Here is a 12,524-nt window from a genome sequence, read left to right on the forward strand (position 1 = left end):
CGTTCGTTTTATTATGTGCATTTTAATGCTACTATTATTGAAGTGACGTCTAGTACGGGGTCGTGTTTTATGTGAAAATGCATGCGTTTTATTTTTTTAAGTACGTACATACATAAAAGTGGAGGCCTAGTGAAATGACCTAGCATAGAATATCAACTGATAGCGCTATCCAAGCCGCGTTTACTCCTTATTTATTGCACATCGGGCTCGTGGCTCGTGCACGAATGGGGCACGCTAGGGAGCCGAGCCACGATTAAAGTTTCGATGAGTTTAGCATTAGAGGTTAGCTTTGCATGGCCGCTCGGTCGGCGTAGACGCGCCTTAAGCGAGGCAAACGAGAATTTAGAAAAAATTATGTTTAAAAAAAAGTATGCTGTGTGGAACCAGGGTTTTTAGTTAGTTTTTAGTTTGTTACAGATGTATTATACTTTTTAGAAACATCATTATTGGGATCAGCCGTATAGCAAAAGTACGGCAAAACGCGGATGATGCATGCCTCGGTCGAGGCACATGAGTAGATATCCGCAGCGCGCTGGTGCGTCCACTGCTGGTGGCCACGCTGTTTTACAAAGCCAAGGCTCACCGGGCTGCTGCGTTCAGTCTGAGCCTAACTTATAAAGTAATTCACATTTCGTGGTTCCTCCTTGATACTCTAACCTGCCGTCTACCGGTGTGCATTAGCCATTAGGTGGTTCCTCCATAGGAAGTATAATACTTATTATGTAGGTATAGTTCAATCCTTATGAAAGTCATTATGTAAGGACCCACGCTTACAAACCCACTTTAATACATACTTTATCTGATGAAATTCTTAAATGAAATACGAAAATACAAAAAAATATATCTTGTTATCTCGGTTTGGAGATGGTTTGAAGAGAAGTTGAAAGCTTTCAAGATCGGGCGCATTTCCACAAGGCAAAGTAAACTCTGGCACTTTTGTTTTTAGTTAAGTATAACTTTAAACAATAATTATTAGAAACTGGATGATGCCCGTGAATTCGTTTGCGTAAATTTAGTTTCTTAAAAATCTCGGGGGAAATCTTTAATTTTCCGGGATAAAAAGTAGCCTATGTCCTTTCCCGGGATGTAAGCTAACTTTGTAACATTTTCCATCAAAATCGATTGAACTGTTGGGCCGTGAAAAGCTAGCAGACAGTCAGACAGACAGACGAAAATTTTAAAAACGTGTGATTCAGCTATGGTAATAGTTCAAATAACCATATGAGCTTAATACGAGGTAGTTATTTCGAAATTATAGACACTTCAATTTTATTTATTAGTATAGATTCATCATAAGTACCTACGCGTTTGACCACAATCACTGATCAAGATGGATGATGTGACCTAAGATGGGACGCGTTTACCTACAACTTACAAGATGCATGTAATTGAAGAGAGCCTATATTATGCTATAGTCTATAGGTACTTGTGTTTCCCTCGAATGGCCAAATGAAAAAACCCAAAAATCAAAATTATTATATTTTACCTACATAAAAGATTATTTCGCCACTGTTTAATTCCTTTGTTTGGAGCCAGCTTTGTTATAGGAAAGTTTATTTGATCGATCAGTCCGGTGTTGGCACATGTTGGGGAATGCTACCTACATATTAAGTGATTCTGCCCATTATTATTTGGGGAACACTTATGAAAAAACTTTGATCCTTGCACGATCGCCTGCTACGTCATTTTCAATTTTGCCCTCTGAAATACGAAATTTCGCTTATTCACGGACTAATTAATTATGATAAGAAAAGGTTGTATCCTTGTTATGTGTTTCGTATTTAAAAATTTACTAAGTTATAATTTCTACGGCTCAAACCATAGGGTTTGGGCCGAAAAAAATCAGACCATAAAATCGTACAATAAAAAAATTTGTTTGACATTTTGACCAGCAAAATCGACTGCTGTGATAAGAACTTTTCCATGATCATCATCAAACCATCGCTGGTCTACTACTGAACATTGGTTTACTCTCACAATAAGAAGATTTTAGGTCTACCAGTTTTGATTGGCTATGTGTTGATTGGCAGACTTCACACACCTTTCAGAACATTATAAAGGATATTATAACATACTAGCTTATGCTCGCAACTTTGTCCGCGTGGACTACACCAAACCCTATTTCACCCTCTTAAGGGTTGAATTTTCAAAAACCCTTTCTTAGCGGATGCCTACCTTATAAAAGCTATATCTGCATGCCTTTCAGCCCTATCCGTCCAGTAGTTCAAGCAGTCAGTCAGTCAATCCTTTTATATATTTAGACTAGCTTAGGCTCGCGACTTCGCGTGGACTACACAAATTTCAAATCCCTATTTCACCCCCTTAGGGGTTGAATTTTATAAAAATCCTGCCATATCTGCATGCCAAATTTCAGCCCGATCCGTCCAGTAGTTTGAGCTATAGTGTACATTGATAGATCAGTCAGTCAGTCAGTCACCTTTACCTTTTATATATTTAGATTAGTTGTGCAGATTTTCGCACAATGTTTTCTCTCCGTTTAAGTCCCCGAATAGGAAGGTCTTAACTCACTAGGCCCATTTTTTACTTAAAGTTTAAGTACCTACTTAGAAGTTTTCTTAGAATGATGTGGCTTCCCAGATCCTTTTTTTATGATCCTGCCACATGTTAGACAACCTAGTAGGTATTTTTCAAACAAAATTTCTAACTTTGATATAGCTGGGTACAGCAATTCAAGTTCCAACCGCAAAGAGAATTGAATCTGCGGTCTTTTTGTATAATACTGCACTAACGTTGGTTGTTTAACCGCTCAATCTAGAAATAAGCTTCTAAGTTTTTAATTATTATGATTAATTATTCTATACCTCAGAATGCATAGCAGTGTCTATACCTACTAACGTTTTCTTGTAAATACTCTAGAATCCCTTTGTTTTTCCGGATATTTAGGGAAGAAATATATAAACAAAAAATAATTAAAATGGATGTTGGGGTAAAATATTAGTAAGAAAATAAGTATTAAAATAAGTAGTAATAAGTAGTAGACGTGCGGGTGTGCGGGGCGTCCCCCCGCCACATACCCCGATTGCCATCTTAATCTGTCGCGGACTATAGGTATATAGAGCAACGAAAGAATTATTTGCACAAGAAAATGTTTATTGAAAGGAAAACTGCTGATTTTTTTTATCTCGCAGACCTTTGTAAACAATTGAAAACGAATTCAACCATTTGTGAAAATCCTGGAAGGTTCACGGATTTTATAGGGTTATTAAACATTTAGCTTTTATTGCGAATTTCAGCAAATTTGAGAGAACTCACTTGCGTTTTTGAGTAATTGATTTGACTTTTTGCAGAATTTGAAAATAAATTTCATCAGCCCCGTCCGAGTCAACCGAGCCCCATTCGAGACCCGTTGATTCATCATCATCATCATCATGGTCAACCAATCGCCGGCTCACTACTTACCTTTCAGAATGAAAAGGGACTTCACACGTCACCTTCGAGGACATTATGGAAAACTCTCTTGCATGCAGATTTCCTCATGATGTTTTCTTCCACATTCGAGTGATATTTTATAACTTAAAACTCGCATTCCTAACTCTGAAAAGTTAGAGATGCTCGGGATCGAACCCCAAAACCCCGATACAAGGCGGCCGACATCTTAACCACTAGGCTATCACCGCTTGTCAACTTTACTTCTTAAAAACTTCAATCAGTGTCTTATCACACTTGATACCTATACCAAGGTACAAGCTGTACCTATTAGGTACAGCTTGTACCTTGGATGCTCTAAATGAGTCATTCCTAAATAGACGTCCTTTATTATAATGCAAGAAAAAACACTTTTTTATTTTTTTACGGCAATGTTAGGTAAAATCTTTATCTGTTATAGCGGCAATAGAAATACACTTGTGTGAAAATTTCAACTATCTACCTATTACGGTTTACGAGATACAGTCCATATACAGGCGGATGGACGGACGGACGGACAACGGAGGCTAGAGTAATAGGGTCCCGTTAGCATTCTTCGGGTACGGAACCTAAAATTACCAAGTATCGGGTGGATTAGAGAGATGTTTTATTCAAAAATAAATTATTTTATAATGGCACGACTAGGTTTATCTTTTAAGCTTCAGACATCGCTCAACGTCACGTTCTTTAAAATTACTAATAAACTATGTAACTAAGATAAGCAATATAATTATTATATTGTTATTTAATGTGTTTCTTTGTGATACCCTAAACAAAAAGATATTTTTATTGTACTTTACCAATGACATTAGAATGTCATTGTACTTTACAGTACGATACACACTAAATAAAAACAAAATTTTATGCCTGACTGGGTACATAAACAAAAAAATGAAAACTAAAAGTTTTACCAGAAATTGTTATTTTTTTTGAGCAAACCTTTTTGATTCGTCAAAATTAGGTAGCAAACTGCCATCTTTGATTTCAGATAGGTGTTGCCGCTGGCCTAGACGTGAAGTAGTTTTATTCAACGTAATGTTTTCACCAGGAAAGCGCCAATCTAAAGCCTTACTTTGAAAACACAAAGCTTTAAAGGATGTCGTAGTTTCAGAGGCAATATCGCTTCGACACCCATTTAAACGGTGAAAACTTTGATTGAAGTCGATTAATATAAGTTGTGCAATATAAACTCATATTAAAATAATCACAGCTAAGTAATTATTATTTAATGAAAAGTAGGTAATTTTAATTATTTTCGTAATCATGCGCGCTGGTTCATGTTTTTTTAAGTCGCTTTGATTTTCCAAGACAAAAAGTAGCTTTATGTCCGTCTCGGAGATGCTCCATAGTCTCTTGTCAAACTCTGAATGGGGCCACATATTAGGTATGGAATTTACAGTAAATAAATAAGGTTAATATAGCAATGGGTTTTATTTCGCATTTGTCTGTTAATTCTGTTATAAATTTTTCTTGGGTTGAGCTGAAATCTACAGAACGTACTTTGGCTTTGCTCAGACTTAAGTTTCAGTTAAAACGAGATAGATTTATGCCACCAATATAACGCTGCCTCGTTTTAGTCAAAGTGCGCTCTATAGATTAAATTGATAATGAATAAAAAAAAGCTTTCAACCTTAGTGATTCATCCAGGTACTTAGTACCTAGGTATCCAAACAGTTGCCAACTTAAGCCAAAATGGATTTTATCAATCCACTAGCTTATGCCCGCGACTTCGTTCGTGTGGACTACACAAATTTCAAACCCCTATTGTACCCCCTTAAGGGATGAATTTTCAAAAATCCTTTCTTAGCGGATGCCTACGTCATAAAAGCTATCAGCATGCCAAATTTCAGCCCGATCCGTCCAGTAGTTTGAGCTTTGCGTTGATAGATCAGTCAGTCAGTCAGTCACCTTTTCTTTTTATACGCCACGACGTACACACCATACTTAGATATTAAATAGTGAGTTATTCCTATAGAGACAATGATTTTTATAAGAACCGGATATAATAGTTACCATGGTGTTTCGCTTTAATATTCTATTCATAAATGCATGATGATCCATCAAAGTCGTACTTGTAATGCCATAGACGTTCTGTTGTACCGCCATTAAAGTAGGAACCCTTATTTTCTTTGATTCATATTATAACACGAATAGCGATGAAGATATTGATTTAAGAGCCGAATCTACATAAATACTAGCCGATTCCCAGGTACAGGTCAGGTCTTTAACTATACCCATGCAAAAACCGTTCCGATGTGATTAAAGGACAAACCAACAAACAAAAACATAATATGGATAGTAATTTAAAGAAGCTACAAGTACAAAGTCATCTTACTATTAGTAGATACGTAAGTATATATTTTAATGTAGGTAATGGTTGTTTCACATTTTATTATTGTACATAATACAAAATTATGTACATAAAAATGAAAGTCCTTATATACGCTTTAGGCTATTTACTATTCCATCTTCAAAAGGACCGGGCCTTTAGTGAAACTTGAAGTTCTACATTTCTGAGCTCTTTGTAAGCTGTCTGTAGGCTCTATACCTACAAATGCAGTTGATCGCTTAGCGCAGATTTATACGCTTAGTATCGATATGATATTTAAAAAATACTGTATACTTAGTTACATGCTTAATCTTAGCGCACACATGCCTTGGCTTCGGTAAGTACTTTACTCATATTCAGCAAATAAATTCTATTTTTCTTCTTCTTCTTCAGTGTAGCGTTGAACTCAGAACTCTGTCTAGAATAATCTCTTCTATCTTTTATCTTTTTTCAGATAGCACGCTGTGGAATCGCCGCCTAATGGTTTTTATTATAAGCTCGACATTGATACCGGTAACATTTATCACCCTTTATCGTTGATTCTGTTTTCAGCATTTTCATTTAATTCACCGCTTACCAATAAGTCCGCATGACAAGGGCCTTTTTGCGATTCCTGAAAGAATGAACAACGACAATAACTAACATAACAAAAGCGTTTGTAGATACAAAAGAAACAAATGGAAATAATGCCTTTATGGAATTGTATGCCTGTTTACCATTATTGTTATTAATTTTTAAGCCTATAGTACTAGTAAAATGGGAAATAAACTCCATAATATGTATCATGTAGGTAAATATAATAGATACGTAATGGTATTTTTTTTAAATTAAAAATCCGACTTCCAAAACCACTACATAGAAAAAAATATTTTGTTTCTACACGTGTATGTTATGTTGAAGTCGGGCGAACTTCACGCTTTGATTTCTAGTTTCTATTATTATTATGCTCGCCCGAATTCATACAAATTTAAACAATATGAAACAAAAATCATATTTTACTTTGTAGTGGTTTGGAAATCGTTTTTTTAAGCTTTTTAGTGTAGGTACCAAACAAATAGTCATGGTTTGGTACCTAAATTATCAATTCACCAGCAAAACTTGCCAAATCCACACGGCCTAGGAGTTCAGTACCTTGCAGCATCAGGATTGAAGAGTTGTGACTTGGCATTCAATAACAAAGTCTATGCTCGGCATTAAGGTACCATATTATTTCACCAGGAACAGTTCCTGAATCTCTATGGTTTAGGAGTGCTGTACCCTGCATCATCAGGTTTGAGGATTTTTTTTTTTTAAAGAACATTAGCCATGTTAAATGACTAATATTCCCATTTCCTCTCCAACTAAGCATGAAGCTTGTACTAGGAGTAGGTACGACAATTAAGTGCAACGGGCGGGGTTTGAACCGTCGACCATTCGGTTTTCAGTCCACTCCTTTACCGGTTGAGCTATTGAGGCTCTAAAGTTAAACTTGGAGTTTAATCATGAAGCCGTTGCTTGATACCTTGAATATCAATTCACCATCAGAAATTTGGCTTAGGTGTTCAGTACGTTGCAGCATCAGGATTGAGGAGTTGGGATTCGAAATTCAATGTAGTTTAATATGGTTGGTACCTAAAATAATATTGCACCATCCGCAGTACCTAAATCACTACAGATTAGGAGTGCTGTTCCCTGCATCATCGGGGTTGAAGAGTTGGGACTTTGAGTCCATGCATGAAGTCATTGCTTAGTACCAACAATATTATTTCACTATGAACACTTCCTGAGTCTTGATAACTTAGGCGAGCAGTAACCCCGCAGCATAAGGATTAAGAAGTCGGATCCAGAAATTTTTATGGGACCACCACGAAAACTTCTTCTGTTGATTAAAAAAAACCAGCCAAGTGCGAGTCAGGTTCGCGCACCGAGAGTTCTATAGTACAGTCGTATTTTTTAGACATTTTGCACGATAAATCAAAAAATGATATGCATAAAAATAAATGAAAATCTGTTTTAGAATGTATAGATAAAGCCCTTTCATATGATACCCCATTTCGTATAGTAATCTTACTGTATAAGTTGAATAAATGTACTTACTAATTATTTGTTCATGAACACATTTAAATTTTTTTGGTGATGAAACCAAAATATCATGGTTTCAGATTTTTCCCCTTATGTCTGCTATAAGACCTACTTACCTACCAAATTCATGATTCTAGGTCAACGGGAAGTACCCTGTAGGTTTCTTTACAGACAGACAGACAACGGAGTGATCCTTTAAGGGTTCCTTTTTTCCTTTTGAGGTACGGAACCCTAAAAAAAGCAGGATAAAATTAGTTTTTCTTACCGTAGCAATGTGGGATATCATTGTCTAGAGCTCGTTGAGTACGAATATAGGTACAGTAGCCAGCAGGAAATATTGTACATCGACCTTTAGAAAGAAATTTCGGCTTCGTAGAGTGTTGTCTCTGTCACTTATAATACCTATTGTGACGTTTTGTCGGTCTCAACGACAGAGATAACGCTCTACGAAACCCCTCTCTTTCTAAAGGTTGATGAACAATATTTCCTGTATTCGGGTAGGTACTGTATGTTTATGTACTATGTAGATAAATTGTAGTCTATAACTAGCGTAAAGCTTTAGTTGGAAGCGGATACTACAGTCTACCTACCTGGTTGCATCAACTTTTTGACCTTGCAATTTTCAGTCCACCCTTTGAACTCATAAGATTTGAAATATAACAAGGGAAGCAGTTGACAGTAGGTACTGACTCATTGACACAGCATCATTCTTGAACAAATCGGGCACTCTGTTATTAGTTAATCTGTGGCACGCGTATTTCTGTCATGGGTGAACTTAGCGCGGGAAATCAGTTCTTCGCCGTTTACGTCTCGCAGTGCATGCCTGATATCGCAGCGCTAGTGTTTGAATTTCGAATGCCGGAAAAGTTTTCAAATGATGAATAAAAAATAAAGTGCTACTCATATTCATAATTTTATTTTGCTATCTGCTAAAATGACGAAAATTGTTGTACAGTTTTTTTAATGTATGGTAATTAAAACTGTGAATATTTTTTGAATGTTTTCATGGGTGCTTGGAGATCGATTTCGTAATTTTGCATTTGTGAAAATTTCTGAACTTTTGCCAGAGCTGTTTGTAACGTAAGTATGCACATTATTTCTTATCGCCGCTCCTACATTTACCTAGAATGCGTTTAAATTTGTTTTGATTTGCGATTGAAGTAAATTAGTGCGTGTATCTGAATTTTACCTTGCGTAAGTAAAATAAGAAAATTAAAAAGATTATTTATTCTTGTCTGTCTTAAATAATATCCAATAATACGCCGTCAATACATAGTATGCAGGTACTTATAGAGATTAGAAATGTATTAAGTTGTATTTTTTTAAATGCTGATGTTAGTTTTTTTTTTGATAATTTTATTTAGTACAATAAAATTAATAGATAGCGCTTAATTACTGTGAAAATCGTCCGCGTGGAATGGTGGTTAGAGTAGGTACTGCCTGAATTGCCATGCTGAACAGCCAGGTTAATCCTCTGCGCAAAAATCAGCAAGGCCTTCTGTCACCAGATGAGACAATAATAGGGTCCTGGACTGTAGTAATAAAATAACGTGATTTTTTTGTAGAGCGGCAGTTTATTGGGCTAGAATAGAGAATAATTGTAAAAAATCTTGATTTTAATTTTAATATAATTTTATAATTCTGCTATACGTTAAAAACCTTTTGACATAATAATATTGAGTGTGCTTCAAAAAATGGCGGCCCGTTACGGGGATTGGTAATCCCTATCCATTTCCCTACCCTATATTATAAATGTGTTTGTCTATTGGTTTGTTGGTTTATTGGTTACAGAGCAATTGATTGACGTAATTTATTTCATGGGTATAATTAAAGACCTGGAGAGTGACATGGGCTACTTTTTATCCCGGAAAATCAAAGAGTTCCGACGGGATTTTCAAATACCTAAATCCACGCAAACCAAGTCTCGGGAATCAGCTAGTAATAAAATAAAAAAGAAAGAAGGTTCGTAGCGTAAAGAAAATAGTCTGTTTAGCTCCTTTAATTTTAGCTCAGTAGACAATTTTCATCATAACCATATCACATTCATCACAACCAATTCATCATCACAAAAATCACCATCAGATTGCGATCAGCTAAAGCGAAAGATAAAAAATCTGTAGGGTTTATAGACGCTTTTAGCACGGCGAGAACCAGTTATGTTGGCTAACAGATTTGACGCGGACTGCATGCTTATTCATGAAACTCTCCCGTGCACTATTAAGGCAAAGTTAGCAAACAGTTGCTCAATTCAATATAAGCGGGTCGGAGTTAATTAACCGCAAAATGCTAACAATCCGCAATCAACTGTTACAAAGGTCAAATGTCATTCGTAGCAGGGCGGGCTACAATTTGGGGCTTTTACAATGTCCCGCCTTTTAAAATTGGAAAATGTGGAAAGAAGAGGCGATATTTAATTTAATTATAGAATCTTTGTTTCCTCTCATTTTTTTAATGCAAAATTAATTAACTGTAAAATACTAACCATCCGCAATCAACTGATACAAAGGCCAAATGTCATTCATAGCAGGGTTGTAGCCCGCCCTGCTACGAATGATGAATGTCCCGCCTTTTAAAGTTGGAAAATGTAGAAAACGAACCAACATTTATTTAATTTAATTATATTATCATCTTTCTTTCCTCTCATTTTTTTAATGCAAAATTAATTAACTGTAAAATACTAACCATCCGCAATCAACTGTTACAAAGGCCAAATATGTCATTCGTAGCAGGGTTGTAGCCCACCCTGCTACGAATGACGAATGTCCCGCCTTTTAAAGTTGGTAAATGTAGAAAAAAGAGGCAATAATTAATTATAGCATCTTCGTTTCCTCTTATTTTTCTATGCAAAATTAATAAAGCAGGCTCAGCTACAATTTAGGACTTTTACAATGCCCCGCTTTTTTAAGCCGGAGAATGTAGAAAGAAGAGAATATTTTATTTAATTTGCAGCTTCGTGTCCTCTCATTTTTATCATGTAGAATTAAATTGGCTACTTTTAGCGCGGTTTTTTTTTTGTAATAATATTTACTTCAGCTAAGTACCTACTTAATTTAGTTTGAACGTGTGTTTCTTTATAGTCATCTTTTTGATTAACTCGTTTGGTAAAATCTTAGACTACATCATCATTTTCCATTAGGTGTGATTGTGTTCAAGCGTGTGACTATAATATTATGTATTATTATATAAAAGATAGCTATGTATAATCTTAGTATAGCCTATGATCAACTATGACACTGATTACAAGCCCTTCAGCTGAAAAAGGCAGGCACTCCGTCTCCATTTTCCATAATCAAAGTAACAAATCCGCTCTTAGTAAACGCAAGGCTGTTTTCCGTGAGGTTAATTACTGCATTACAATACCTAGCTTAACGAACAAAAGAGCTCGTTAACTCTAACCATGAAGGTTACACTTAAATGCAATTTATGCTGTAGTAGTTTTCTTCCATAAGCGTACAATGTGCAACTTAATATCCACACCTGAAGTAAAACGTATCTAGAGCATAATGTCGTATCGTATAATTCTAGTACTTGCTCATAATTACGGCTGCTTACATAATCGACTAACGACCGAAAATAATAATAAATAAATAATCGACCTGTCTGTATAATCTGTCGATGAGTTACGTAGCAACGTTGTTGTTTGTCCGAAGTTAACAAAATAAATTACATACCTACAGGCTATAAATAACATAAAAACAAATAAAATACGCGTAATAAAATTACGTAGTACGTAAGTATCACAACCCCTATTATAAATGTAAAAGTGTGTTTGTTTGTTGGTTTGTTGGGTTGTCCTTCAATCACATCGCAACGGAGCAACGGATCGACGTGATTTTTGCATGGGTATAGTTTAAGACCTGGAAAGGGACATACTACTTTTTAGCCCGGAAAATCAAAGAACTCCCACGGGATTTTTACAAAACCTAAATCCACACGTACGAAGTCACGGGCATCAGCTAGTTGTTACAATAAATGAACGTTAAAAAAAGTAACTGAATAAATAAAAGAACTTACAAGTTACTAAATCGACTTTAGGAGGTATAATATGCAGATATGTACGGTCGGCCTCAGAATTCGAGTAGCAATTCCGCAAAACTATTGTATCAACACAACACAACAAAAACAAAAACAAAGACAAGCTTGCAGCTCCTACCTTCCGCCTCAGGAAAGTCCAAAAGTCATTTGTGGGTATCGGTATTACCTTTTATAATAAAATCCCGCAAACTATTTTGGACTTACCTTTGCACAAGTTTAAAAAATCTATTAAAAATATGCTCCTGAAAAAAGCATATTACACAATTGAAGATTATCTAAATGATAAAAGAGGCTGGAATTGACCTGCAGCTCGTTCCAGCAACGCACAAGACTGCAAATACTATTTTATACATGGCATAATCTTGTACCTATATCAAATATTTGAAACGAGCAACCGCCGAGTTTCTTGCTGGTTCTTCTCAGTAGGAAAGGCATTCCGAACCAGTGGCAGATGCATTCGACTATTCGTAAGTGCTTGTAAAAGTTTATACGAATAAAAAAGATTTTTACTTTTTATTTTTTTTATTTATCAAAAACGCACTTATGACCTTTTTCTATAAACACGCCACGCCACTCCAGATGTGCGCACAACTGTGCCGTGCAGTGCATGTGAATCTGATCATTAAGGTGCAAAACGAGTTTTGGCTTTTGCCTGTACCTATGCGGAGCCGCT

The 12,524-nt window shown here is 35.9% G+C and overlaps 1 protein-coding gene across 1 annotated transcript in view; it reads left to right on the forward strand.

Moving 5' to 3' along the window:
- The first annotated feature begins 523 nt into the window (after positions 1-523).
- The window catches only part of LOC117983716 (orexin/Hypocretin receptor type 1-like), a 67,126-nt gene continuing 55,125 nt past the window's right edge, over positions 524-12,524 (forward strand). Inside the window, exons 1-2 of the mRNA XM_034970328.2 lie at positions 524-535; positions 8,658-8,896. The gene's annotated coding sequence lies outside the window, so the exon portion shown is untranslated. The remainder of the gene's footprint in view (positions 536-8,657; positions 8,897-12,524) is intronic.

Source organism: Maniola hyperantus, chromosome 7, assembly GCF_902806685.2.
Source record: "Maniola hyperantus chromosome 7, iAphHyp1.2, whole genome shotgun sequence".
Classification (NCBI taxonomy): domain Eukaryota; kingdom Metazoa; phylum Arthropoda; class Insecta; order Lepidoptera; family Nymphalidae; genus Maniola; species Maniola hyperantus.